Below are 27,394 nucleotides of genomic sequence, written 5' to 3' on the forward strand. Positions count from 1 at the left end.
AATTATTAGCATTACTGTTTTCAGCAAGAATATCAAGTTTTGAAGAGTAAGAAGCCAACTACAGGACATTTGTAAAAGCAAATCTGGCATTGTTTACATGTTAATGCTTTGATATCTATGGAATCAGCTGAAGGAATCACTATTTAAAAGGTTAGACATTAGTTAAGAATATACTTTCTGAGAAACAGATAATGTGGGTTCATATTTACCCCAACTTAAAAAAATATATTTGAGCTGACAGTTGGATTTGTTTTAGAAGTTCTGTTGGATCTCTTCAGAATTATTTAGAGTAAAGCATAAATAACATTGTGAAATATTTTATCTTGGTTATTTTTCAAGAGTTCATACAAAAGAACTAAACTGTCAGCTATAGGTATGTATGCTTTTCAAGAAGCTTTGTTCATCCTGGACAAATGTTTTCATAATGTTTTTATTGAAAAGACCTCGCAAGGTTGTGTGCAAATAGTTGAAATACTTTCTAAAAATTCAATCAACATTATAGTTTATTCATCGTTCTACATTTGAAATCTATGCAATGTTCATTTATTAATATCATATTCATGACCTATGCGTGGATAATCATGAATGCTAAATATTGTCATGATTTTCTAAAAGTCTGAAAGGTTTTTGAACTTAAAGATCTGTAGGTTTGGGGCAGGCTATTAAAATATACACTACATTCAAAGTGGCTTTTAAAATCCCAAGAAAGAAACCATTTATGTTTATTTTAATTTAATACTTATTTTAAATACTTTGGAAAATCTTCTATTCTGAAAAGTGTCCATAATCTGAATGTTGTGCTGCACTGAACAGAGAGAGTAACATAAGAATGTAATTGTAATCCTTTGTTGGATTGGAAGCTCAAAAATCATCAAGTGAAGGAGGTTCCTCTAAAGAAATAGATACAATTTGGAATGTAGACACAAAATAATGTGATCACAAATTTCATCTTAAAAGTATTTCTAAACAGCTGTGCATTATTCTTTATAATAGTTGCAGGCACAGCCAAAAGTATTGGTACCTTTTCTCTAAAGAATCCCAATTTGCTGTGAAATAAATTGAAACTCACGTAAGTAAATGGCGTCCATCTTTCTTCATAGAGCGATATTTTGCTTTTGATGGATGACTTAACATATTTCCTCTAAATAAAGACTTCATTAATCCCTGCCCAATAATGCCCATATAGATTACCGCAATGGTTTATATGCTGGTATATCTTTAAAGATGCTCTGCAGACTTGAACAGTATAGCATTATCTGAGTAAGAATGTTAACCAGAACTTTATGGCCATTTTATGCCAGTTCTGCAGTATCCTTGGTTGGTCCCAGTACACTTGCAGACCAGATTCAAGTTCCTAGCATTAACCTAAAATTCCTTTGTGGCTTGGGTCCCCAATATCTGAAGGAAACCACTTCCTGAAAATTCCAACCCAAACCCTAGAATTGGCCAGGCACCAGCTCTACTTCCTTGTTGAGGTTTGGAAGCAGCTGTACAGCAGGATACCACCTTCTCAACTCCGAGTTTTCACATGCTTTCCTTTATAAGGGACATCCAGTGGCATGTTTTCTTTCTAGGACTAGACAAACATTAAAATAATTATCTTTAATATATAACATATATGCAACATTCCACAATAGAATTCTGTATCTAATTATATTTATTTACCTTACCTCTTTTTAATGTCTTTGTGCTCTGTATTTTTACCCAGTGTTTTTATTTAACATTTCATTGTCATTTTAAAGCGATTGCAAGTTGTTCAAGGAAAACATTGTTTAAAGATAACAATTAAGATGTTTCAATAAGTAAAAATAACTAAATATTGTTGCATCTACTATTTGGCAAAGTGAATATGCTTTGATTTGTGTCATAAAAGGGCAGCATATTTATTGTTCATGAAACAATTTATTTGTAATTGTAAGGGAGGGAGAGAATAAATTAGGATTCCAATACTTTCCACCTTAAATGCTAAAATAAATTAATAGCAATAGCAAATTAATAGACTTATATACCACTTCACAATGTTTTACAGCTCTTTCTCTAAGCTGTTTACAGAGTCAGCATATTGCCGTCAACAATCTGGGTCCTCATTTAATGGGCCTTCAATATTTCTTTCCTTATCTGGAGTGGACATACATTGTCTGCTGTTCTGCAGCATGTGTTGCGCTGATAAAACCAGAAATTCGGTAATATTTGAGAAGGGAAATTTGTAAACCTTTAACTTCATTTTTATTTAACTAGCAACCAATTTCAATGAAATCCTGAAAATTTTATCCTATTTTTTTATAATTTCTAGAAGGTGAAATTATAAAAAATAGGATAAAATTTTCAGAATTTCATTGAAATTGCTTGCTAGCTAAATAAAAATGTAGTTAAAGGTTTACAAATTTAAAAGAAGGTGTTTCTGCTGTGATTTACAGTTTATCTTTTTTGAACTGGAAATTCCAGTTGAGATGATACAGTTATCAGGCATTGGCATTTCTGGCACTCCTTGACTGGAGATTCTCAGTCATCCAGGTCATGGTTGTCCCAAAGGTGCTTTTTTTCGAAAAGGTAACTGGACTTCCTTGGTTTTTGTTTTTTAAACATTTCACTTCTCATCCAAGAAACCTCTTCAGTTAAAACTGTTAGAACTGAAGAAGCTTCTTGGATGAGAAGCAAAATGTTTTCAAAGGAAAAAAAATCAAGAAAGTCCAGTTGCCATTTTGAAAAAGCTCCTTTGGGCCACCCTTTGCAGTATTTACATTCTCATAATTGTGTTATTAATTGGTACTACTGATCCCTCAAACAGGCTATTATCTCTTGATTAGCAGAGTGAGCCAGTCTTCTGCTATTTCATTCCCTCTTTAAAAGATGATTTTACAAAAATGAAATAGCTGTTGTTTTGTAGATGAGGGAAGATTTGAAAATCATCATAACTACTGTTAAGATTACAAGTACCAGACTGGACGTTGAGTGAATCAAAATATCTCAAATGGAAGTTTGTGTTGGGGTATATCTCAGCTGGACATTGCTCAGAATGATAGATATCTAAAGGTGAATACCAGGACTGTGTGGAGCTGCCAAGTTCATAGACAGTGGAAGATGATGTAGTCCTGAGCTTTGCACATCCCATAAATCTATCAGTTCAGTTCCCTGACCCCAAGCCACAACCTGTGACACCACCAAATCAAAGAACAAAGGCTGGAACAGCATCATTGCTCCAGGCTAAGGGGCAGGCATCTTGGGAGAGAGAGCTGCCTTCACATTAACAAACACCAGCTGGGCTAAAGAGGCACCAACTACATGGGCCTTGCAAAGCGGCAAGAATCACTAAGGCATTTTGCTAGAGATATTTGTTTCTCTCCCTTTTGCTGTCCATGCTGATAACCTCTTGGAACAATCTGGTTTTCTCAGTCTGATCTCAGCTCCTATGGGTTGCATTTTTAACTTTCCCTGTAGATCTTGATATTATACTTCATTTTGGTTTTTTCCCCTGCTGAATATTTATCTCTGGACTGTCAGTTGCAGCATACAAATGATTTGTTAGAAAGACTTTTCAAGCTAAAATCATGTAGTTAAAATATGAATCATATTGGTCCAATCTGTATGTGGTGAAAATTTCAAACACATTTCTCAAACAATCTTTGAATGCACCTATTGAATAATAAAGTATTTATTCAGCAGATAAAACAAACTTCTTTTAAAGTAACAGAGGCCCCTGTGGAATTAATATGAAATCAACATTACTCTTCACATACATATGAAAGAATGGAGTTTGTGTTGCAATGATGAAATTTTGCTTTTGTCATTTTCCCATCTTGCTACATTCCCTTGTCTCTTTCAACATTTTAGTGTGGTCACCAGCTAAAATAAAGAATCTCAAAATTAAGCTTGGAAACCTGTGATTCAGCTGAAGTCTTGGCAACTATTGGAATTGATATACATTTGAAGCCAATTTCGGTCTTGTGTACAACAGATCCACTGAACTTATTGTGATTTAATTATCTTATTGATTTTGATGAAGTCTGGACTTAGTCTTCAAATACCTAATTTGTGCACAATTTTATACTGTACTGAGACTGCAACAGTTGTGTGCATTCTTGTGTCCTCTGGACATATTTAGATTCATCATATTCTATAATATGTCAAACTTTCAATTAAACCATACAATATAACAGCCTGTTTTCCTGTCTGTTAACATCTAGACTTTAAGCATGATAAATTTAGGTGGATTTTGCCAAGACTACAATTATTTTCTTTCTCTCTTCTTGAGATTTCAGGTGGAAGTAGCTGTGGCTCTAATTATCTAATCCAGAGGTCCCCAACCTTTTGGGCACCAGGGACCAGTTCCATGGAGAAAGGTTTTTCCATGGACCAGAGTGTGTGTGGTTTTGTGTGCTGCCTGCATCCCACAGATGGGGCTTTGCTTGTTTGTGCTGGTCTAAGCCTAATCCTAACCCATGGACCAGAGGTTGGAGACCCCTGATCTAAGTTGCTATTTGCTTAATGAAATTTCCTGCACAACATAAAATTAAATCTGAGGGAATGTAAAGTAATTGGAAATCTCATGCTTCAATCCTTTCTTCCCAACATGTGACGGTTGCTTTACAGCCAGAACTATGATTGAATTTCTAAGGTACAGTTACTGAAAGAAAAATATATGTACTGTTATGCCATGTGTTTACCTTTGCATTTTATTATTTTACAAAGCAATATCATTAAGCTACCTTTCATGCTGATGATTTTTACATTTTCATGTACCATTTGATAGTGATCTCTAGTTGAGTTATAAGTTATAAGCAAGATGCAGTTAATACTCAACATCAACTCTGTCTTGGTCCATTCTCCTTCGCAGAAGTAGGTTGAGAACAGACAGTACTAGCTCATTAATTCTAAATAATAAGCCAAATATACTAGTAATTGAGTATTATAAACTGGCAATAGAATTTAGAGTAGCATATTAGCTTGAGGGGTGCAGAATAGGGGGGCGCAGAATAGGCTGTATGTTTGCGCACATAGTTCCATTCTTAATAGCTTGCTACATGCTTCATGTCCCCTATCCTCTGATATTGTGAAGTTATTCTGCAAAATGGAGAAACCAGCCCTTGAGTTCTTTATATATTATATATTAGTTTTCTGCCTTAATTTCTACACTTTCAAAAGGCCATAAGGGTAAAGATCTATTTAATCACAGTCATACATGGAGTACTGTGTACAGTTTAAATAGCTATAGTTTTTTTTAAACAAGGTTTAGTGCTGAAACAGGTGCAGAAGAAAGTTGGAGCAACTTAGAAAAAGTCATGATCTGAGGACTTCCAGGTGGCGCTTCAGCGGCGTGGATGGTCGGGATCGACCGCCAGCCTTCTGATTTCATTAAAGCCACGGAGCAGCCGACGATCACCTGTTCCGCGGCTCAAAAACCCTTCTCAGGCGAAGAGGGGAAGGGGAGACTCTGGGTAGGGGTAGAGCTCCCCTAGAGCCCCAGAATGTTTATTGAGAGCTCCCATGAAGGGTGAGAATGAAGGGTGAGAGCTCCCCTGAAGCCCGGAAATACTCCAGATCGGAGGACTTTTCTGCTTTTAAGCAGAACAAGATGCTGAATCCACTCCTGCTGGATTTGATTGTTATCTTGAGTAATTGATGCAGGCAGAGCGGATGCGGGAGCAATATAAACAGCAAGTATAAGACTTTAACTCTGGAACCTCAACTTTTTTCCTGTTTCAACGATCATTTTTTAAAAAGAAGGGGAAGATGGCGCCTGAGTGATTCTTTGTAATAAGAATTGAAAGCGTCTGGCTGGTGTTTTTTTTTCTCAAAGTGAAAGTGATTGTTTGGATATTGAGGAGGAATGTGCAAACTGGATTCTCAAAACTTTAAAAGATTTTGTTAAACTTTTGAGCTGTTTAAAAGTGATTATAAGTGGATATTTAACAGTTAAATTACAATAGCAAGTGGGGCGGAAAAGTGAAAGTGTATAACGAAAGTTAATTAGGTGTTAAAATGGCTTCCAAACTGCCTGGAATCCTCGTTCCTAAAAGTCCGGGGGCATCACCTGTTCAGCAATCTGGAATTCAATCTTTGATGTTACCTTCTGCAGCTGCTGCACCTGTATTGACTTTAAAAGACCTACAAGATTCTTTAAAAGATGCTTTAAAACTTCAGTCTGAAAAAATATCTGAGCAGGTGGCAGAACTTATTGAAGAAAAAATAAGGAAATATGGGAGGATATTTTGATGGCATTTCAGGGGCTCTCAGGTTGTATTGAGAGTCTGGATGAATGTGTGGAAGAAGTGAAACAAAATAATCTGATGCTGGAAGCTAAAATGTGTGAAGTTGAGAATAAAATGGATAAAATTGATGATGAAGTGGAGATGACACAATATAGAGACATGGAGTTTGCCCTGAGGATAAGAGGTTTAAAAGAAAATCCACAGGAAAATCTGGAGGAGATGTTGATGGATGCTCTGGCGCCTATTTTGGGAATTCAACTGGAAGATTTTTTTGTGGAGATAGATAAAGTATTTTGTGTTAATTCTTGGATTACTAGGCAAAGGAAACTGCCAAGAGATGTGCTTGTGTATTTTACAAAGAGAAAGATCAGAAATGTGATCATTCAAGCTTTTTACAATAATAGATTTAAAGTGGCTGATCAAGAGGTTTTGATTCTGAAAGAGATTTCCCCAAGAATTTTGAGAAAAAGGAAAGATTTTGTTTTTCTGGCAGATGAATTTAAAAAACAACAGCTTCAGTTCAGATGGGAGATACCAATGGGGATTGTGGTGAATTATGCTGAAGTAAGATATTGTCTTAATACAGTCCTGAAGGCAAGTGATTTTTATTCTAATGTATTGAAAGCAGGTTCACCACCATCTTCAGAAGTTAAAGGAGGGAAAGAAGAAGTTAAAGGAGGAAAAGAAGAAGGAGAGCGACAGGTACAAGAAGTACAGCAAATTTCGGAAACTGTGCAACCTGGTTTTATTAGAAGAATCTAAGACTCACACGGGCTGCATCTAGACGTAAGGAACAACAACAACAACAGAAACAGTGTTCTATAACTACAAGTCAGGAATCTACTTCTAGTGAAGCAGTGGGAGCAGCTAGGCCAAAGAGGCAGATGCTTATGGATCTGCAAGAAATGCTCTGAAAGCTTCAAGTTGCAAAAGATGGCGACAAAGTTTCTAACCTGGAATGTTAATGGATTAAATTCACCACAAAAGAGAAAGAAAGTATTTCAGTATTTGAAACAATTTAAAAATGATGTTATATGTTTGCAAGAAATGCATATTTGCGCATCTGATAAAAAATATTTGATAAATTATAGACTGGGTATACAATTTATTGCATCTGCTCCAGAGAAGAAAAATGGAGTAGTTATCTATGTAAAGAAAGACTTAACAGCTAATTTAATTGAAGCAGATAAACAAGGAAGATATATTATAATTGAACTATTAATAGAAGGGAAGAAATCACTTTTAATTGGAGTATATGCACCTAATCAACAGCAAGGAAAATTTTATAAACTGTTACATAATAAAATAATTCAATGAGATTATAAATCGTGTATTTTAATGGGAGATTGGAATGGAGTGTTGGATACTCAGAAAGATAAAAAAGGATCTTTTAAAAATACTCCAAGCCATGCTAGATTGCCAAAATAGTTTTTTTCATTTGAAAGATGACTTGGAATTGAGAGATGTCTGGAGAGAACGAAATTTGGAAGAAAAGGATTTTACTTTTTTTTCTGATAGACATCAATCTTTTTCTAGGACTGATTTTGTATTAACTACTAATGATTTTTTTTTCTAGGATTAAGAAGATTAAGATATGCCCAAGAACTCTATCAGATCATAGTCCAGTTTGGATGGAATTGTATAAGGGCATGGGGGAAAGAAGATCATGGAGATTAAATGAAAATTTGTTTAGATATGAAGAAAATGTGGTAGAATGTGAAAAGCATATGTGAGAATTTTTTATTATGAATATGCATAAGGGTACTCCCATTGAAATGGTTTGGGATGCAAGTAAAGCTTATATGAGAGGAATGCTAATATGTTTGAATAATAAACATAGATATAGATTGGAATATAAGTGTAAAGAAATAGAGGAGGAAATAAAGTTGAAAGAGAAAGCTCTTATTCTGAACCCATCTGATAAGAGGTTGAAAGAAGTAATTAACTTGCTAAGAGGACAGTTTGATATGTTAATGGCAGATCAAGTGGCAACTAATTTACGATATGCCAAACATAATACTTTTAATAATGCTAATAAACCGGGTAGGTGGTTAGCTTATTAAGGAAAAAACAAAGATCACATAATATTGATAAGATAGAATATAAGGGTAAAGAGGTGTTTCAGCAAAATCTTATTTAAAAAGCTTTTGTTGAATTTTATTCTAAATTATATGCTAGGGATATAAAGCAAGGTTTAGATATGGATAGTTATTTATAGGATGTGAATATCCCAATACTTACACAAGAGCAATGGGAAGGGATGAATCAATTAATAACTGCTGAAGAAATTAGTTTAGCAATTAAACAATTAAAAGTGGGTAAGGCACCCGGTACAGATGGTTTATCAGCTATTTATTATAAAAATTTACAATCAGAAATGGTGGAGCCTTTAAAAGAATTATTTAGAACAATTCAATCTGGAGGAGAGGTGCCTCCATTGTGGAAAACAGCATTTATAACTTTGATCCCGAAGGAAGATCAAGATCTTGTTCACCTTAAAAATTATAGGCCTATATCGCTTTTAAATAATGATTATAAAATATTTGCAAAGATTTTAGCAAATAGATTAATGAAGGTTATGCAGCAAATGATTCATAGTGATCAAACAGGATTCATAAGTGATAGACAAATGAAAAATAATGTGAGACATATTGTAAATTTATTAGAATTTTTGGAAAGAAATAATCAAGTCCCCGCAGCGCTGATCTTTTTGGATGCCGGAAAGGCCTTTGATCAATTGAATTGGCAATTTTTATTTAAAATTTTGGAGAAGATGGAGTTTGGTGATAAGTTTTTGCAACCTATTGGGGCAATATATCAAAAACAGGCAGCTCAAATAATAATTAATGGTAGTTTAACAGAAGCTTGTAAAATTGAAAAGGGTACAACACAGGGTTGTCCGTTGTTGCCATTATTGTTTGTTTTAACATTGGAAATATTGTTGATCAAAATACATGATTCAAAGAAAATAAAGGGAATTAAAATTAAAAATCAACATTATAGATTGCAAGAGTTTGCGGATGACTTGGTAATTACATTAAGTCAACCAACTCAATCGGTTATAGATTTAATGGAAATAATTTTACAATATGGACAAATTTCTGGATTTAAGATAAATAGGCAAAAAACTAAAATATTGTCTAAAAATATGACTAAAGAACAAAAGGAAGTTTTAGGAAAACTAACGGGATTTGAAATAGTTAAGAAGATCAAATACTTGGGGGTATATCTTTCAGCTTCAAATGCGAAATTATATAAAAATAATTATGAATTGTTATGGTTAAAAATACAAAAAGAATTAGATAGTTGGAAAAAATTACAATTGTCCTTATTGGGAAGAATTGCAGCTGTGAAAATGAATGTTTTACCTAAATTCTTATTTTTGTTTCAAATGATAACTATACTTAAAAAAGATTTAAATTTGGAGGAATGGCAGAGAGGTATTAATAAATTTATTTGGGCAGGGAAGAGACTGAGAGTTAAACTTAAGATAATGCAAGATGTACGTGAAAGAGGTGGTCTTAAAATGCCCAATTTTAAATTATGCTATGAGGCTGCGGCATTATCATCAAGTAGTAATTGGTTTAATTTAACTCAAGGGAGATTACTGAATATTGAAGGATATGATTTGTTATATGGTTGGCATGCTTATTTATTGTATGACAAAAAAGTGGATAATGTTTTTAAGACACATATATTAAGATATGCCCTGTTGCGAGTTTGGAAAAAATATAGTTATAAGTTGAATTTTAAAATTCCAATTTGGGCAATACCTAAACATGCGATAGAAAATATAAATGTGGGATTTAAGCATGATGTGATTACATATAAAGAAATTCTTAGATTGGAAAGAAATGTCTGGCAATTAAGGCCATTTAATATTTTAAAAGAAGAAAAGATAGTACAAACTGGGTTTCAGTATGGGCAGTTACAGGCTAGATGGAAACAGGGTCAGAAAATTGGTATTTCGATAGTAGATGAAAATTTGGTTAAACAAATTATAGATCAAGGTCCTGCACATATAAGTAGGATATATAATGCATTGATAGAAATAGATTCAGAAACGGAACTTGTTAAAGATTGTATGATAAAATGGGCCCAGAATATTCAAGAACCTATAACGATGGATACTTGGGAAACAATCTGGGTCAGAAATGTAAAATTTTCACAGGCACAAAATTTAAGAGAGAATTTTTATAAGATGTTTTATAGATGGCATTTAGATCCTAAGAAATTGGCATGTATGTATCCAAATTATCAGCCTAAATGCTGGAGGTGTGGTTGTGATGATGCAACGTATTATCATATATGGTGGACTTGTAAAAAAGTAAAAGCTTTTTGGATTAAAATTTGGTGGAATATGCAGAAGATATTTAAGAAAAAGATAAAGTTTTCTCCACAATTATTTTTGCTGGGTATTACTATTGACTCTACTGCTATAGAAACTAAATTGATGATGAATTTAATAACGGCAGCAAAGCTTTTGGTTGCACAATATTGGAAGAAGGAAGATTTGCCTACTATAGAAGAATGGACTTTCGAACCTGGCAGAAATTGCAAAAATTTCAGCATATTTGAAAGACCATTCGCAACAAAGATATATCTTGGAATGGAGAAGATGGATTGATTATATTCAGAATAAATATGGGACCAAAAAGTTTCATTTAGCATTTGAATAAGTATTAGATTTATAAGATTTATTATTATTTAGTTACTTTTAAGGAGAGTTAAAGTTTGATATGATTTAAAGTGTTATTATAGTTAGTTAGCATATTATAGTTTAAGACTGTTAGGGTTAATACCTTGTATTACGCTCTTGGAAGGAAAAAGTCATGATCTTTTGGTGCTTTTTAATAGGAAAGAGTGACAAGTATGTTGAGTATACGTGATATGGGTATAAAGATTTTTCACAGTATGCAAAAGTAAATAGAAAATTTTCTCTCCTGTTTAAAGAATAGTAGAAACCAGCATTATTTTGGATTCAGAACAATCTTGAAGACTGACAAAAAGGTCATGTGTTTTGACAGATTCTCTACAAGTACTTTTACTATTTTTATAGTAATGAATTCTGGCAAGTTAGTTCTACATATTAAACTTATGACATTCACAACCACAGATGAGAAAATGACCAACTGTTGCATGGCCATGAACTTAAACACTTTCATAAATTTATGGAGGACAAAGTTATTTATGACTATTTATAATTAGGACTTACTTTCATCATTTTGAATGCCAGTAGTTATAGAATCTGGTGGGGAGTTGGTGTTATATTCTTCAGATGGATTTCCTAAGGCATGTGGTGGATTGCTGTAGAAAATGGAATGCTGGTCTAATGTCAGATGACTCTTCCTGTGTCCTTAGAAATGAGTAACTATTGATAAAAAATGCTATGGGAACATTTCATACATTCAGAGCAAGGCTCTCTTGAAATGGCTGCATCAGTTCACAGGGCGAGTCACACATATATATTAAAAAAAAATCCAGAAAACAAAATTGTAACTCTGCTTTCCATCTCCTCTCTATCCCTTCAGACTGCCTGCTATCCAAATTTATTTGTCTTTGTTCTAGGTTGGGGAGAACAGTTTCAAACAAAGTACTATATTATAATCCTCAAGCATTTTTATTTTTCTATGAATCCCTAAATGCAAAAATGAGTGACAGGTTCAAAAGAATTTAGATTATTTATTTATAGATCATCACCATAAATCATATATCATCCTAAAATCAGAACATAAAATTGTTGAATTACAACAATCCCATTACAATGTCGCAATGTGTTATAATCATATGAGGAACTGCAATTGTAACAGCAAAATTTTGCCAGTCTTAAAAGTTATCATTGATTTATACTCTAATCAGAAGAATAAAACTGCTTATGAATTCCCATGATAGTTGGTTAACAGTAACTGATTAATCTTTGCATCACACTAGATAACTTCTATTTCACTTCCCTCAGAGGACAGGGCAGAAACATTCTTGCAGAAGAATACAATTAAATCTCCTTGCTCATAATGTTGAAAGCAACTTATTGAATTTGGCTAAAGAGAAAGGTCTCTGGTACATTTGGGGGAAATGTTGATCAAGTCATTGAAAAAAATGGCCTTAGAATTAGCTCAGACATGTCAAACACAAGGCCCGGGGGCCGGATCCGGCCTGTGAAGTGGTTTCATACGGCCCGCAAAGCCATCCTGGAAACAGTGAGGGAACAGCCCCCGCTGCTTTGGCCCTGGCCCAGAGACCCTCCTTCCGCCAGAGACCCTCAGATCTGTCCCACTCCTGCCCAGGCCCCCATAGGCACCCTTGATGCGAATGATGTAGAGCTGGCCACGCCCACCCAGTAGGCCATATGCACTCTAGCCACACCCACCCAGTAGGCCACGCCCACCCTGGCCATACCCACCTGGCCCCCTGAGGGCAACCGCAATGCTGATGCGGCCCTCAATGAAATTGAGTTTGACACCCCTGAATTAGCTTTTGGAAGAAAATAATTGCCTTCTTCATTGATCAGCATTTCCTTATTTTAATCATGAAACTTGAGAATCATATAGTGTGAATGATTGAGAGTGGCTCTCAATATATCCCCCCCACCTCCATTCCCATTCAAAAACAGTTGAAACAGGGCTGTATTCTGGCATCTAGTCTTTACTTTCTACCTGATACAAACCTGGTCAAGATCACTGTTCTATGTTGGTATGTAACTTGCTGTTCTGAAAGTGAATAGTGGGATTTTGACTAAGATTTACAGAAAGTTCTGAGCCCTAGCTGAAAATGGTACAATACAAAAGCAGCACATTGAGATGGTTTGTAATACAGAGAGAATGTATGAGGATCAAATCATAAAATAAATATATGAAGGAAAAATGAATGGCTTGAGATGAAGAGAAAGACTAAGAAAATTGTGATTGGATGGAGTTGATAAGAGATAAAGACCACTGCTGGAATAAACTAGACTTACTTGGATTTCCTATCATCTCCTTCATTATTTTGCTTACTGATTGTTACTCCTTCGTTATTTTGCTTACCCTGCATTTTATCTAATATGCTTATCCTAAAAGAATGTAGCATATGTGTGAACATATGCTTGCAGACAATAGCTGCACCAATATGTATAATGATATTTAATATTTTGCTAAATATTCATTAAAAAGATCATCTGAATGCAGAACTACTTAATTCATTGATAAATGATTTTGGATGCCAATTAGTAAACGTCTTCTTATGCTGCCTTCCAGCCTGGACTGAAGAATCTCTTTAGTAATGACCCTGTTTCTTCCCTTAACTGTGTTATAGCCTTTCTATGTTCCCAGAGACAACTGGACATTCCATCACAAGAACTGTTTTGATTCTTAAAAGTTATTTTATTCCATGGGCAGAAATTTTCACACTGCTTTATGGTATATTCATGCTGTACCAAATATTTACTTCAGCAATTGTGGTAAGACAAGAAGAGTAGTTTGGAATTGGGTTTCCTCCTCTTTTTACTAAATAGGCTGGCATTCATACTTCACTCCTCACAGACAATAGTTAAAAACAATGTAAATTATTTTCAATAATATGAGTTCCATATATGCCCTGTAGTAACTAAGCATTGCTATAAAGACAGATTAATAATGAATAATAATGAATAATTTCTCAGGAAATTACAAAAAAAAATTGAGGAGAGATATAGATAGTATTTGCCCGTTTCCACCTTGTACAGATTTTTATATTTTAGGATTATAAGCTATCTTTGTCTTAAAGAATTAAGGAAAATTACTGTAGTTAAATAATGAAAATACTGTTATACTTCCATATGCAAAAAAAATACTCCAAGGCAACTGACATTCAACCCTAAAACCAACAGTTTAATTTTTGATATATACAAAACACATATAGATTTAAATCTCATTTACAGCAGGAGACAGATGACTGTGGCTTCTTCTTTGAATACTGTTTGCCGTCCTTTTGTTTATCATAAAGCTCAGCAGATTGTACAGTGTGACTGATTTGGGCTGACTTAGAAAGCTACGTAAGCAAAATTGGGCCCGGCTAGCATCTCGATGGGGAACCACCACCTTGGAAGAGCAAAACAATAGGCCAGACTAAGAAATAATAGTGGGAGGTTGGGAGTGGGAGGCACTGTCTTGCAGTGGTTCTCCTCCTATCTCCTGGGCCGCTCGCAATCAGTGTTGACGGGAGGGCAGAGGTCTGCCCCAAGGCCTCTTGTTTGTGGAGTTCCTCAGGGGTTGGTTCTCTCTCCCCTCCTGTTCAACATCTATATGAAGCCGCTGGGCGAGATCATTCGTGGTTTTGGGGTGGGGTATCATCAGTACGCTGATGATACCCAACTTTTTTTCTCCACCCCGAACCAACCCAGTGATGCCCTCGCCGTGATGTCCCGTTGCCTGGAGGCGGTCCAGGTATGGATGGGGAAAAACAAGCTTCGTCTCAATCCTGCCAAGGCTGAGTGGCTGTGCATACAGGCATCTCGGACTAACCAGTCCATTCCATCTTTAATGATGGGGGGGTGAGGTGTTACCCCCCGTCGATAGGGCTTGCAACTTGAGGGTCCTCTGTCCTTCTGTTAAACTACCATTAATTATTATTTCAGTTTTTTTTATTACATTTATATCCCGCCCTTCTCCGAAGACTCAGGGCGGCTTACAAGTTTAGCAGTAGCCTTCATTCTATGCATATGCCTGCTTGTTAGGGCTTTCACACACACCCCAAGTGGCATTATTACAAAGTGAGCTTATTGCCCCCAACAATCTGGGTCCTGGTAGTTTTGAAGACCATATAGGAGCCGTGACCAGGGGGGCCTTTGCCCAGGTTCACCTGGTACACCAGTTGCGGCCCTACCTGGACTGAGATGCCCTGCACACAGTCACTCATGCGCTCGTGACCTCCCGATTGGACTACTGCAACGCTCTCTACATGGAGCGGCCCTTGAGGTCCACTCGGAGGCTTCAGCTGGTGCAGAATGTAGCCGCACGGGTTGTGATGGGAGTCTCCCGATACTCCCATGTAACACCTCTACTCCACAAGCTGCATTGGCTTCTGGTTGCCCTCTGGATGAGATTCAAGGTGCTGGTGATGACCTATAAAGCCCTAAATGGCTTGGGTCCAGGATATCTGAGGGAACACCTGCTGCCGGCATCAAGCTCCCTTCATCCTGTGCGCTCCCACAGGGAGGGTCTTCTCAGGGTACCGCCGGTAAAAGATTGCCGGCGGACAATACCCAGGGGGAGGGCCTTCTCTGTGGGTGTGCCGGCCCTTTGGAACCAGTTGCCTGTAGAGCTTAGGACAGCCCCTGACCTTCGCTCATTCCGCCGGGACCTGAAGACCTGGCTTTTCAAGCTTTCTGGCCTGGACTGAGAGTATTAACTGGGGTTTTAATTGTATTTTAATTGTGATTGGGGTTTTTAGTTCAAGATAGTGTAATCATTTTAATTGTTTTTAATTTTTGTAATTTGTTGTATTGTTTTTAAAAAACGTTGTGAACCGCCCTGAGTCCTACGGGAGAAGGATGGTATATAAGTCTAATAAAATAAAATAAAATAAAATACAGGGACTTCCGGTGGCTCCGCGGCGCCGGAGACAGCCTTCCCGGGCTGCCCGCGGCTCAGCTGTGTGATTTTTCACCCGAAACAGCGCCGATCAGCTGTTTGGGCGAATTTGAAGCCCCCTCCTCGGGAGAAGAGGAGGGGGTGAGCCCCCAGGTAGGGGTCGAGTTCTCCGGGGCCGCCTGAGCTTGGAGCTTGGGCGGCTGAAGGATTGAACTCCCCTGTAGCCTGGGCTGCTCCCAGCTGGCTAGCGTCTCTGCTCCGGACTTTATGGAGCAGAGCCAGGCGTCTGCGACCATCCCTGCTTGAAGGAGAGACTATGAAAGGAAAAGAGCAGGCAGAGCAGTACAAGAGGGAAAGATGAAGAGATGAAGAGGATTATTTTATTTTACTCTCGAGCTTGATGGACTTTGCTTAAAACTTAAAGTGAAAGTGCGTCACAATTGTAAGTAAAAGATGGCGGCTAAACCTCCCCCTAGAACTTTTCGGAGTGCTGGAAATTCTCCGGTGCAACAACAATCATTACTGCAGGCGTTGCATTCTCCCGATGTATTGACATCGAAGGATCTTGAAAAACATACCCAGTTAATTTTGGAGTCAATGGGTGTTAAATTTGTACAGATGGAGGAGAAATTGGAGAAATTGGAGCAGAGAATGGAAGAAAGGATGGAACAGAAACTCAGAGAGATGAAGGTAGACATTTTGTCCTCAGTGCATAAAGTAGCTAAATGTGTGGAGGTGCTGGATGACAAAGTGGAAGATTTGACCCAAAAGAATGCTATATTAGAAGCAAAAGTATTGGAAATTGAAGATTTAAAAGACAAAATGGATAGCGAACTGAGTCTTGCTCAATTTTACCAGATGCAGTTTGCTGTTAGAATTAGAGGCCTAAAAGAGAATATTAAGGAAGATTTAAAGCAGCTGGTTTCTGAGGCTTTTGAGGTGGTATTGAACCATCCAGCATCTGAAATAAAACAAGGCATGGACAAAGTGTTTCGTGTGAACTCGTGGATTGCTAAACAGAGAAAGTTGCCTAGAGATGTGGTGGTTTATTTTGTAAAAAGGGAAATTAGAGATGAAGTTATACAAGCTGCCTATGATACTAAAGTTGTGATTGCTGGTCAAGAAGTTTTGGTTCTAAAAGAAATTCCTCCAAAGATTTTAAAGAGAAGGAAGGACTTTATATTTCTTGTGCAAGAGCTCAAGCAAAGAGATATAAGGTTCAGATGGGAGATCCCAGCTGGGTTGAGCTTCATGTATGATGGCAAAAGGTACTGTTTGGGTACTGTGAAGCAAGCGCATGATTTTTACAACAATGTCTTAAAAGCAACCCCATCAACACTTTTGGAAGCTGCAGAGGGATCTGGAGAAGGAGAACATCAAGAGGATGAAGATGGACAGATAGACGAGAATGGTACAGGAGGAGATCAAGCTGCAACTCTTTTGGATGATCCTAGAGAACAGAGGGTGACGCGTGCTGCCTTAAAACGCTCAAAAAAGATAAAAAAATAAGACCAGTAGAAATCTATGGAACTTCCACAATATACTTACAGTCAAGTGGTAGTTGTGTTTTTAAGAGTTTTGGGATGATATGTATGGTAACAGAATCTTCAATTTGGAATTAATGGACAATTTACTACAGAGGAAGAGGAAGAAAGTTTTGTGGGTTAATGCGGGTTAATTTGTGTAAGAACTATCTATTATAGCCTATTTTGGCTAGAGAGGTTAATAGGGATAGGTGCTTGTGATGTGTAAATGAGAATATGTTTAGGTAATAGTGAATTGTGGAAGAACATAGATGGGAATGACGCTAGTTTTCTTTTATTTTAGTTCTTTATACATATTTAGTATTATTAAGGATTGGTTTACTCTATATAAGCTAGAGAGTGATGGATTTTAGAGTTTATAATTGTTAGTATATGATTGTTTATGATTGCTTTTTAGATATATACCTTGTATTTTGCTCTGGGAAGTCGGGGGGGAGGGGGGGAGGAGGGGAAGTAGGGGGGGGAGGCAGGGGAGGGAGGAGGGAGAGGGGGAGGGGGGGAGATAGGGGGGAGGTAGGGAGGGGAGGAGGGAGGGGGAAGGGGGGTTTTCTAAAGGAAAACTGTATTTTAAAACTTTTCAATAAAAAATAAAAATAAAAAAATAAAATAAAATACAGGACAATCTATGCTTGTAGTTGTAGTTTATGTTGATGCCAGCTTTATAGTTGTCATTTGAGGGGGGGGGATTGTTTTCTATTATATTCTCTTTGCAGAAACTAGCTTTTCAGGATGAAATGGTAAAGGTCCATAGAAGAGTTGGGGGAAAATGAGACTTCCTGTTTAGCAGCCGATGGGATGATTGGAAAAAGCCGGCACCTCGGCTTTCCAGTCTGGTTTCTCTTCGCCTAGTGACCCTTAAAGGGTTGGAAAGTTGCCCTGGAGAGGCAATGAAGAAGGAGGGACACTTCAGGAGCTCAGATCAGGTGGCGACCTATCGGAATGGACTGAAGACCCCTCTGAAAAAGTGGAGGAAAGGCTGCTGGGTGAACCAAGGCAGCCCTAGTCATCTCCAGCAGGAAGGGAATCATCGCAAAACAGCTGACTCTCAACTGCGTACTGAGGCTGGGTGAGCCAGAATTTTCTTTCCTTCTCCTTGAGGGTTATAAATGTTGAGCCCCTGATGGGAAAGGGCTGAAAAGTAAAGACCCCCAGAAGGACTAAAGTTAAAAGCAGTGAGTAATTATAAAGAAGGGGAAGTGCTGTTTGTTAAGAATATCAGACATTGATAAATAAGCTGAGGAGGACATCTAGTGGTGAAAGAAGAAACAACAGTACTAATAAATAGTGAGAAATGGAAAAAAATGCTTTAACAACAGTGACCTTGCAGGAGACAGCTGCAAATAACAAAAGTGCCCTGTTGTGAGATTGCAAGGGAAAAGACTTTTTAAAGTTACTTTTAAATTAAAAATCAACAGAGAATACAGAAAATTGAAGAAAAGTGAGAGGACAATGATAAAAAGATAGAAATGTTATTACAAGAAAATGAAAAATTAGAGAATGCAATTATGATCTTAGAGATGCAAAAAGCAGAACACTATTTAAGATTTCAAAAGATTCCTGAGGATAGAGAAAAAAATATAGCAGAGGTGATTATTGACATCCTGGAGGAGGCTTTAAAGGCAGATAGATAGAGGAGAAATTCAATCAGAGGTTGATGGAATATTCCGCACGAACTCAAGCTATGCAAGAAGAAATAAACTGCCAAGAGAAGTACATGTACAGTTTATAAAAAAGACAACAAGAGATGAAGTACTACAGAAAGTTATAGATGAGCCAATACAATATAAAAATAAAGTAATTGTGGTTTTAAAGCAGATACCCAAGAGAGTAAGAGATACTCGAAGACATTATCACTTCCTGACTACAAAGCTGATTGCCAACGGTATAAACTTTAGATGGCTGATGCCGGAAAGCATTTTAATAAACTGGAACAATACAACATATCGATTGAATTCAGTCTGGAAAGCAGAAGATGTTGAACTAAGGAATAGAGCAATTTTAGATGAAGGATTGAAACAAAGACAAGGGAAGAGTAAGGTGCAGAAGCAAACAGAAGAGATGACTCAAGGAGCGACTGCACAAACAGGAGAACAGAAAGAGAAAGACGATCAAGAGGGCAAAGGTGAAGGACTTGCCAGAGAACAGAGGACTACTAGATCCACTAGACCTAAATATAAATAATGGAAATGGAAATGGAGAAAAAATGGAATCTTGATACAACAATATTTCACCAGTCTCCAGGTCTTGGGGAACCTCTGGACAGCTAAAAGGGGTGAAGCCAATTTCACCTTGAGGGAAAGGGTGTTCTATAAAGTGTGGGGCACACAGAAAAGTCAGTACCTTCCTTGACTATTCCTTTCACTTCTTAACAGCACAACCTCTTCTCTGGTTGGCTGGTTTTATGCTTTGAATCAATTTAAATGAAGTTTTTATTGTTTATCTCAATGGGTTTTGCCATATGCTCCTCAGATTTATATTCTCTCTCTTCTCTCTCTTTGGATTTCTTAAACTTTTAAAACCGGAATGTTTTTTTTCCTGCCAGAGCTTATGTTCCTTTCTGTTCTCCTAGTTATGTCAGGCCTTCCATTTCCTGAATAAAATCTTTGGAACTTTTAAAGCTTCCTGGACACTAGCAGAAAGTTATGCTGGCTTCTGCCTTGATTTAGTTGTCCCTTTTTGCCATTATGGAATACATTGTACTTTAGCTTCAATTACTGTGGTTTTACACAAAAATAAATAAAATTTTAATATCAATATACAGTTATTGAAATGTGCATCTGTTGTAAAAATGTTTCACCAAGTGCAACCATCCCATTCACACGATGGTGTTATTCATGCACAGAAACTGACTGCATGGGATCAAGTTACCCTCAAATGGCTGCCATATGGCTCTGGCTGCAAATATCTACAAATAAAAAGCAGCAGTTTGAAAAGCAGAGCTGAAAGTTCTAACTGGAAGAATTAACTGAAATGAATGGGCAAGATAAAACAGGAGAGAGACCAAAGACTGCCCAAAAGCATTGATTAGTTTTGGAAAACTAATAAACTTGATCAGACCCACTCAAATAACCTTTTAAAACACATGGACAAAGTTGTAGGCTCTTGCAACAGATTATGTTAAAGTTCATGTTGAAGTGACAGGCCTTAATGAACTTCACTACAAGCCAAGAGAGTGGAAGGCAGTCATCATTCCAGAAGTAGCATGTGCTTCGATCAATTGAGTGTCAGAGGAAAAAACCTTTTCTCATATTCTTGATAAGCAAAGCTCTGCAAGGGGGGTGGTCAGGAGGATCCTCACATCCTATTAAGACTTTTGATGCATGACTTTATACCCAGACAAGCAGCACTTTAGTGCTGCAGAATCTGTGGTCTTCTGGATGTATTGAACTTCCTGTGCTGAGGTTCAGCTGGCATAGCCAAAGAGGAAGAGTATTTCCATTTCATCAGTGTCTGGATAGCCACAAGTTCTCCATCCCTTCCCAGGCTACTTACGGCTTCAAAAAGTAATATTAAAGCTGCATTTTGCAGGAAATGGCCATGGACGCTCACACTCTTTTAAAAATATTTCCACAGGGATGTGGAGAGCAACAGTATCTAATAACCAATGAACAGCTGCTATGAATTTGCATTTTGTTCTATACATTATTTATGAAGTGAACTAAATTTTTGTGGCTTGTGGCTGCATTTTTTGGAAGGGAATTATTTTCAGTTCTTGGGAGCCAAAGAGGAGGTACAGTGATCTCATGACATTATAAAATAAACAGAGTTTATGTTCAGGTTAGTTGGGTGGTTGGCAATTGGGAGGTTCCATTTGTTTGAGGCTCCAGGTACATTTACCTGTGAATTTTGGTGTATGATTCTGGGAGTCTTGTGGGAGGGGGTGCAAAAAATCTGCTCAGAGGCATTGTGTAAGCCATTAATGACAGGTTATTCATCTTTACATTATTTCAGTTATGCAGAATGTTCCAATAACTCATTCTAATGCTCCCTGACGCTGATGGAACAATTTTGGAGTTTAATGTTTAATTCCTTGAGTGTATATGAGCCTGATTTTAAAAGGGTTGAATGTTCTGGAACTACTATGAAGAGTTTTAAAAATAATACCCCACATGATCCTGCCTATGGTGGTGGTTGTACAGTGGTCCTTGACTTACAACAGTTCATTTAGTGTCCGTTCAAAGTTACAACGGCACTGAAAAAAGTGACTTATGACCATTTTTCACACTTATGACCATTACAGCATCCCCATGGCCATGTGACTTACATTTGGATGCTTGACAACTGGTTCATATTTATGATGGACAGCATCCTGGGTCATGTGATCACCTTTTGTGACATTTTGACAAGCAAAGTTAATGGGGAAACTTAACAAACATGTTACTAATTTAACAACTGCAGTGATTCACTTAACAAATGTGGCAAGAAAAGTTGTAAAATGGGGCTAAATTCACTTAACAAATTTCTCACTTAGCAACATAAATTCTGGGCTCAGTTGTGGTCATAAGTCGAGGACTCCCTGTATTGCTATTCTTTATTTGAGTTAATTTATAAGTTATTTTGCATGGATATTTTAGTTGATATATTTATGTAATTCTTGTATACCAGGGGTCCCCAACCATTTGATTCCATGGACCAGTAATGGTGGCTTCGGCAGAAGAAGGGTGATTTCATGCGCACAGCCTAAATCCTGCCCATCGCAAATGAAGCTTCACACATTTGCCCATCACTTTGTTAGCCCAGTAGCAGTCTGCAGCCCGGGGTTTGGGGACCCCTATTGTATACCACTGTTATGTACCTCTTTAAAACCCACTACAACTATTTTCTAGGGTCTGAGCAAATTGGTGAGAAATTTGGCTGCCAATTGCATTGATTTTACTTCATTTAGAAAGTAAAGTAAGTGATCATGCTTCTATTTACTATGTTTTGAAATTCTGAAGATATACAGTATATCTACAAATAAAGATAAGCCACATGAGTGAGAGAATAAAAGAACAGCCAGGATACAATATGTAATATAATAAAAAGTGTGACTGAATAAAAGAATAGCTCTTCTAAGTGTGACAATTTATGACTAAGATCAAAAAATGTGTACCGAATATAGAAAAATCAATCTCTAAGTGCATTCTTCAATATGTCTCTAATCACTGTGGAAGCATCTTGTTTATTTTGCTTTAACAATGTCAATGTGACTTCCTCACTGACTTACAAATAAGCAGCACATCTCTTCTTCTCCAACAAATGAACAATTTGGAAATATTTTTTCTACGTTAGTTCAACTTGAATAGTTCCATTAGGTTTAGTTGATCAACACTGCAAATGTCAACATCTGCACATTGATACCATCTGAGCAGAGTAGGAGTGCCTGGATGGAACGTTTCCACCAGAGCACTGTCATAAGCAGACAGATTTTACAATTAACAAAGAGAAGAGCACTAGAAAAAAAATTTCTTCCTTTGAATGTGGGTGGCTTAATTTAACAAGGAGGCTTGGGTACAGCTGAGAAGATACCAAGTGTGCTTGCTGCCAGTATATCACAGCCTAAAGTTAACAACATTAGTTCTTCCTTTGTATATTGTAGGTCCCAAATAGTCTCCTACAAAATGAAAAGGGCCTGTTTTCAATCAAAGGGTAGTTAAAACTCAGTGTACAATCATAAGCAAAACACTGAGATGGATGCTTCTATACTTTGGACATACAATCTATCTTTGTAGTAGTTGCTTGCAATTTGCTCCATAGGGCAATGGGAACTCAGCAGCAGCACCTTCATCAATTATGGCAAGACCCTGGGATTTCTCTGTGGCTTAATAATCAACTCTGTCTCCTAGCTGTCATCTTTTCAATTATTCTCTGCCTTACTGTATAATCCTTCTTGCCATCACCTAACCACCATCTGCCATCATAAAAACTTGACGTGCTGGCCAGATGACTGTGGTTGCAGCTACTTGTCCTTCGGTTTAAAATTAAATATATTCTCTTAGCCTAGCTGTGATTAATCAGCCACACTCTTGAGTGAGCACTGGCTGATGACAGATCTGTCCCCCTTTGCCCCAGTGTTGCCATAATTTGGTAGGTACCCCCAAAGTATCAGTTGATTTACCCAAAGCTAGGAAAACACTGTGTGCATGTGGCCACAGCCTTAACAATTTATGTTCAGAAAATCATCTTAAAGGCTACAAATCACCCACAATTCTGCCACAGCACTGTTCCTGTTTGTACATGTTGGATATTTAACTTTCATCCACTACCATCAATACATGGACAAAAATGCTAGAAGTCAAACAACATCGGAAAGGCCACAGGTTGTTCCATTGTTCCATATAGTAAGCTGTATGCAAGCAAACAATATACAATAGTTTCAGACAAGGTTTGTAGGATTTTAAGAGCAAGAGATCCTGTTTCTATACATCAGCAAATGTTTAGCTGTCCTAATGAAGTAAACTACGCATATTCTATTGTCAGTTTTCCAATATATCTTGAAAATACGGATATGGAATTTTCCACAAATAGTGAAGTCTTGACATATCAGGTAATAAATATGTCAACACTGTTAACATTGGATGTTTTTGCATTGACAACAGATGGATATGCAGCCATTTTCTTCTTTTTGCTTTTAGAGTTAGATGATGCTGGGGAGGGGGGAAATGTGCATAAGAGTCTAGCTAGACATAATAATACTGAACCTAGCGAGAGAACCAAGGATATTGGAATAAGAGATGATAAAGAATTGGCGGGATGGAGAGCTGGAGGGGAAGCCCATGCTTTAAACTAATTGGGGGATGTGATTTATGACTGTTAACTGGAGGAGGGAATTGTGCTTTGATACTATGTGCTCAGGGGAGGGGATTTCAGTTTTTGGCTTCAATTATGTTAGTGCTGATGCTATGCTACTCAAATAAAGATTCTTTAAGGAAAACAATGCCTCGAAGTTCTTTGAAGAGTTTCATCTATCAGAACCATGCCATAATATTAATGTGAAGATGATTTCAGAGCTGTGTATCTTCTACATACATCTGATTTTCTAACATTACAGAGTGTGGTCTTCTGTGCATAGGCTGTTTTCTTGTATGTATTTGCAAAAATGCAAGCAAGGAAAAGTAAATTCTGTCCTGAAAATAAAGAAGGTTTGGGGGGAGGGGGGAATACTATGTGGAAAATGGATTTTTTTATTTTTCTTGGCCAGAGTTGTTCATTACAAACATGTTTTCAAGGTAAAAACTGTGTGTTATTTTTTTCAGCTGTTTTGCAACTATAAAAGGCTCTGTCTATTTAATTTTCTCTAGACAAGACATGTCAAACTTGTGATGTCACATGATGTCGGACGATGTATCGGAGCATTTTCCCCATGGCCAGCAATGGGGTGGGCATGGTTTCCTCATGATGCATCCAGCCCACGGGCCGGCAGTTTAACACCCCTGCTCTAGACATTCCTTTCAAATTCAGAAAATATGACTGAAAGATTTTTCTAGGTAACATTCATTATCAGGAGTCTCAAGTTAATAACATTTGTCTTTTACTAAAAAGGAGAATTAAGTTTACAATCCTACAACAATCTGTATCCATTTCTCTTGCACACATAGGCAGTAAGAAAATATACTGCAAAGAGATCTTTCTATAATGTCTACTCAGAATCAATCAGAATCAAGGCAAGGTAGAATAAGAGTCCCCTTCATGGATTACTGCCTTGTCGTGGCGAAGGGGCATGCGTAATTCAATGAAGCTATGAGCTATGCCGTGCAGGGCCACCCAAGATGGAAAGGTCATAGCAGAGAGTTCTGACAAAACGTGATCCACTGGAGAAGGAAATGGCAAACCACTCCAGGATCTTTGCCATGAAAACCCTATGGACAGTACAAAAAGGCAAAACGATATGATGCTGGAAGATGAGCCCCTCAGGTGTCCAATATGCTACTGGGGAAGAGCAGAGGGCTAGTACTACTAGTGCCAGAAAGAATGAAGCAACTGGGCCAAAGCTGAAAGGACGCTCAGCTGCAGATGTGTCTGGTGGTGAAAGGAAAATCCAATGCTGTAAAGATTTTTTCTCCATAGGAACCTGGAATGTAAGATCCATGAATCAAGGAAAGCTGGATGTGGTCAAACAAGAGATGACAAGATTGAACATCGACATCTTAGGAATCAGCAAACTAAAATGGACAGGAATGGGTGAATTTAATTCAGATGACTATCAGGTATATTATTGCAGGCAAGAATCCCTCAGAAAAAACGGAATAGCCTTCATAGTCAATAAAAGAGTAGGAAAAGCAATACTGGGATACAATCCCCAAATGCTCCAACCACTGGTGCTGAAGAAGATGAAACTGACCGGTTCTATGAAGCCCTACAGCACCTTATAGAATTAACACCAAAAAATGATGTCCTTATCATCATGGGGGATTGGAATGCTAAAGTAGGAAGCCAAAAGATAACCGGAATAACATGCAAGTTTGGCCTTGGAGTACAAAATGAAGCAGGGCACAGGCTGATAGAATTTTGTCAAGAGAATACGATGGTCATAGCAAACACTCTTTTCCAACAACCCAAGAGACAGCTCTACACATGGACATCACCAGGCAGTCAACACAGAAATCAGATCGACTATGTGCTCTGTAGCCAAAGATGGAGAAGCTCTATACAGTCAGTAAAAACAAGACCAGGAGCTGACTGTGGCTCAGACCATGAGCTTCTCATTGCAAAGTTTAGGCTTAAACTGAAGAAAGTAGGGGAAAGCACTAGGCCACTCAGGTATGAATTAAATCATATCCCTGTTGAATATACAGTAGAGGTGTCAAATAGATTTAAGGAATTAGATCTGATAGACAGAGTGCCTGAAGAACTATGGACAGAGGTTCGCAACATTGTAGAACAGGTAGCAACCAAAACCATCCCAAAGAAAAAGAAATGCAAAAAAGCAAAATGGCTGTCTGAGGAAGCTTTGCAAATAGCTGAGGGAAGGAGGGAAGCAAAAGACAAGGGAGAAAAGGAAAGATACACCCAATTGAATGCAGAATTCCAGAGAATAGCTAGAACAGATAAGAATGCCTTCTTAAATGAACAGTGCAAAGAAATAGAAGAAAACAATAGAATAGGGAGGATCAGAGATCTTTTCAAGAAAATTGGAGAGATGAAGGGAACATTTAATGAAAAAATGGGCATGATAAAGGACCAAAATGGCAGGGACCTAACAGAGGCAGAAGAGATTAAGAAGAGGTGGCAAAATTACACAGAGGAACTATACAAGAATGAGCTTAACGTCCCAGATAATCACAATGAGGTGGTCACTGACCTCAAGCCAGACATCCTAGAATGTGAAGTGAAGTGGGCCTTAGAAAAGCTGAGCAACAACAAAGCTAGTGGAGGTGACAGTATTCCAGCTGAGCTATTCAAAATCTTAAAAGACGATGCAGTAAAAGTGCTACACTCAATTTGCCAGCAAATTTGGAAAACTCAACAGTGGCCACAGGATTGGAAAAGATCAGTTTACATTCCAATTCTAAAGAAAGGCAGTGCCAAAGAATGTTCAAACTATCACACCATTGCACTCATTTCTCATGCTAGTAAAGTTATGCTTAAAATCCTGCAAGCTAGACTCCAGCAGTATGTGGATCGAGAACTACCAGAAGTACAGGCAGGATTTTGAAGAGGCAGAGGAACTAGAGATCAAATTGCCAACGTACGCTGGATCATGGAGAAAGCTAGAGAGTTCCAGAAAAACATCTACTTCTGCTTCATTGACTATGCTAAAGCCTTTGATTGTGTGGATCATAACAAACTGTGGCAAGTTCTTAAAGAGATGGGTGTACCAGACCATCTTATTTGTCTCTTGAGAAACCTATATGTGGGCCAAGAAGCAACAGTGGGAACTGGACACAGAACCACTGATTGGTTCAAAATTGGAAAAGGAGTCCGGCAAGGCTGTATACTGTCACCCTGCCTATTTAACTTATATGCAGGGCTAGATGAATCAAAAGTTGGAATTAAGATTGCTGGAAGAAATATCAACAACCTAAGATATGCAGATTATACCACTCTAATGGCAGAAAGTGAAGAAGAACTAAAGAGCCTCTTATTGTAGGTGAAGAAGGAGAGTGCAAAAGTTGGG

At 37.6% G+C, this 27,394-nt stretch overlaps 1 long non-coding RNA gene across 1 annotated transcript in view; it reads left to right on the forward strand.

Moving 5' to 3' along the window:
• LOC310642151 overlaps positions 1 to 27,394 on the forward strand; it is a 299,722-nt gene that overhangs the window by 179,835 nt on the left and 92,493 nt on the right. The gene's annotated exons all lie outside the window — the stretch shown is intronic.

Source organism: Vipera ursinii, assembly GCF_947247035.1.
Source record: "Vipera ursinii genome assembly, chromosome: 6".
Classification (NCBI taxonomy): Eukaryota; Metazoa; Chordata; class Lepidosauria; order Squamata; family Viperidae; genus Vipera; species Vipera ursinii.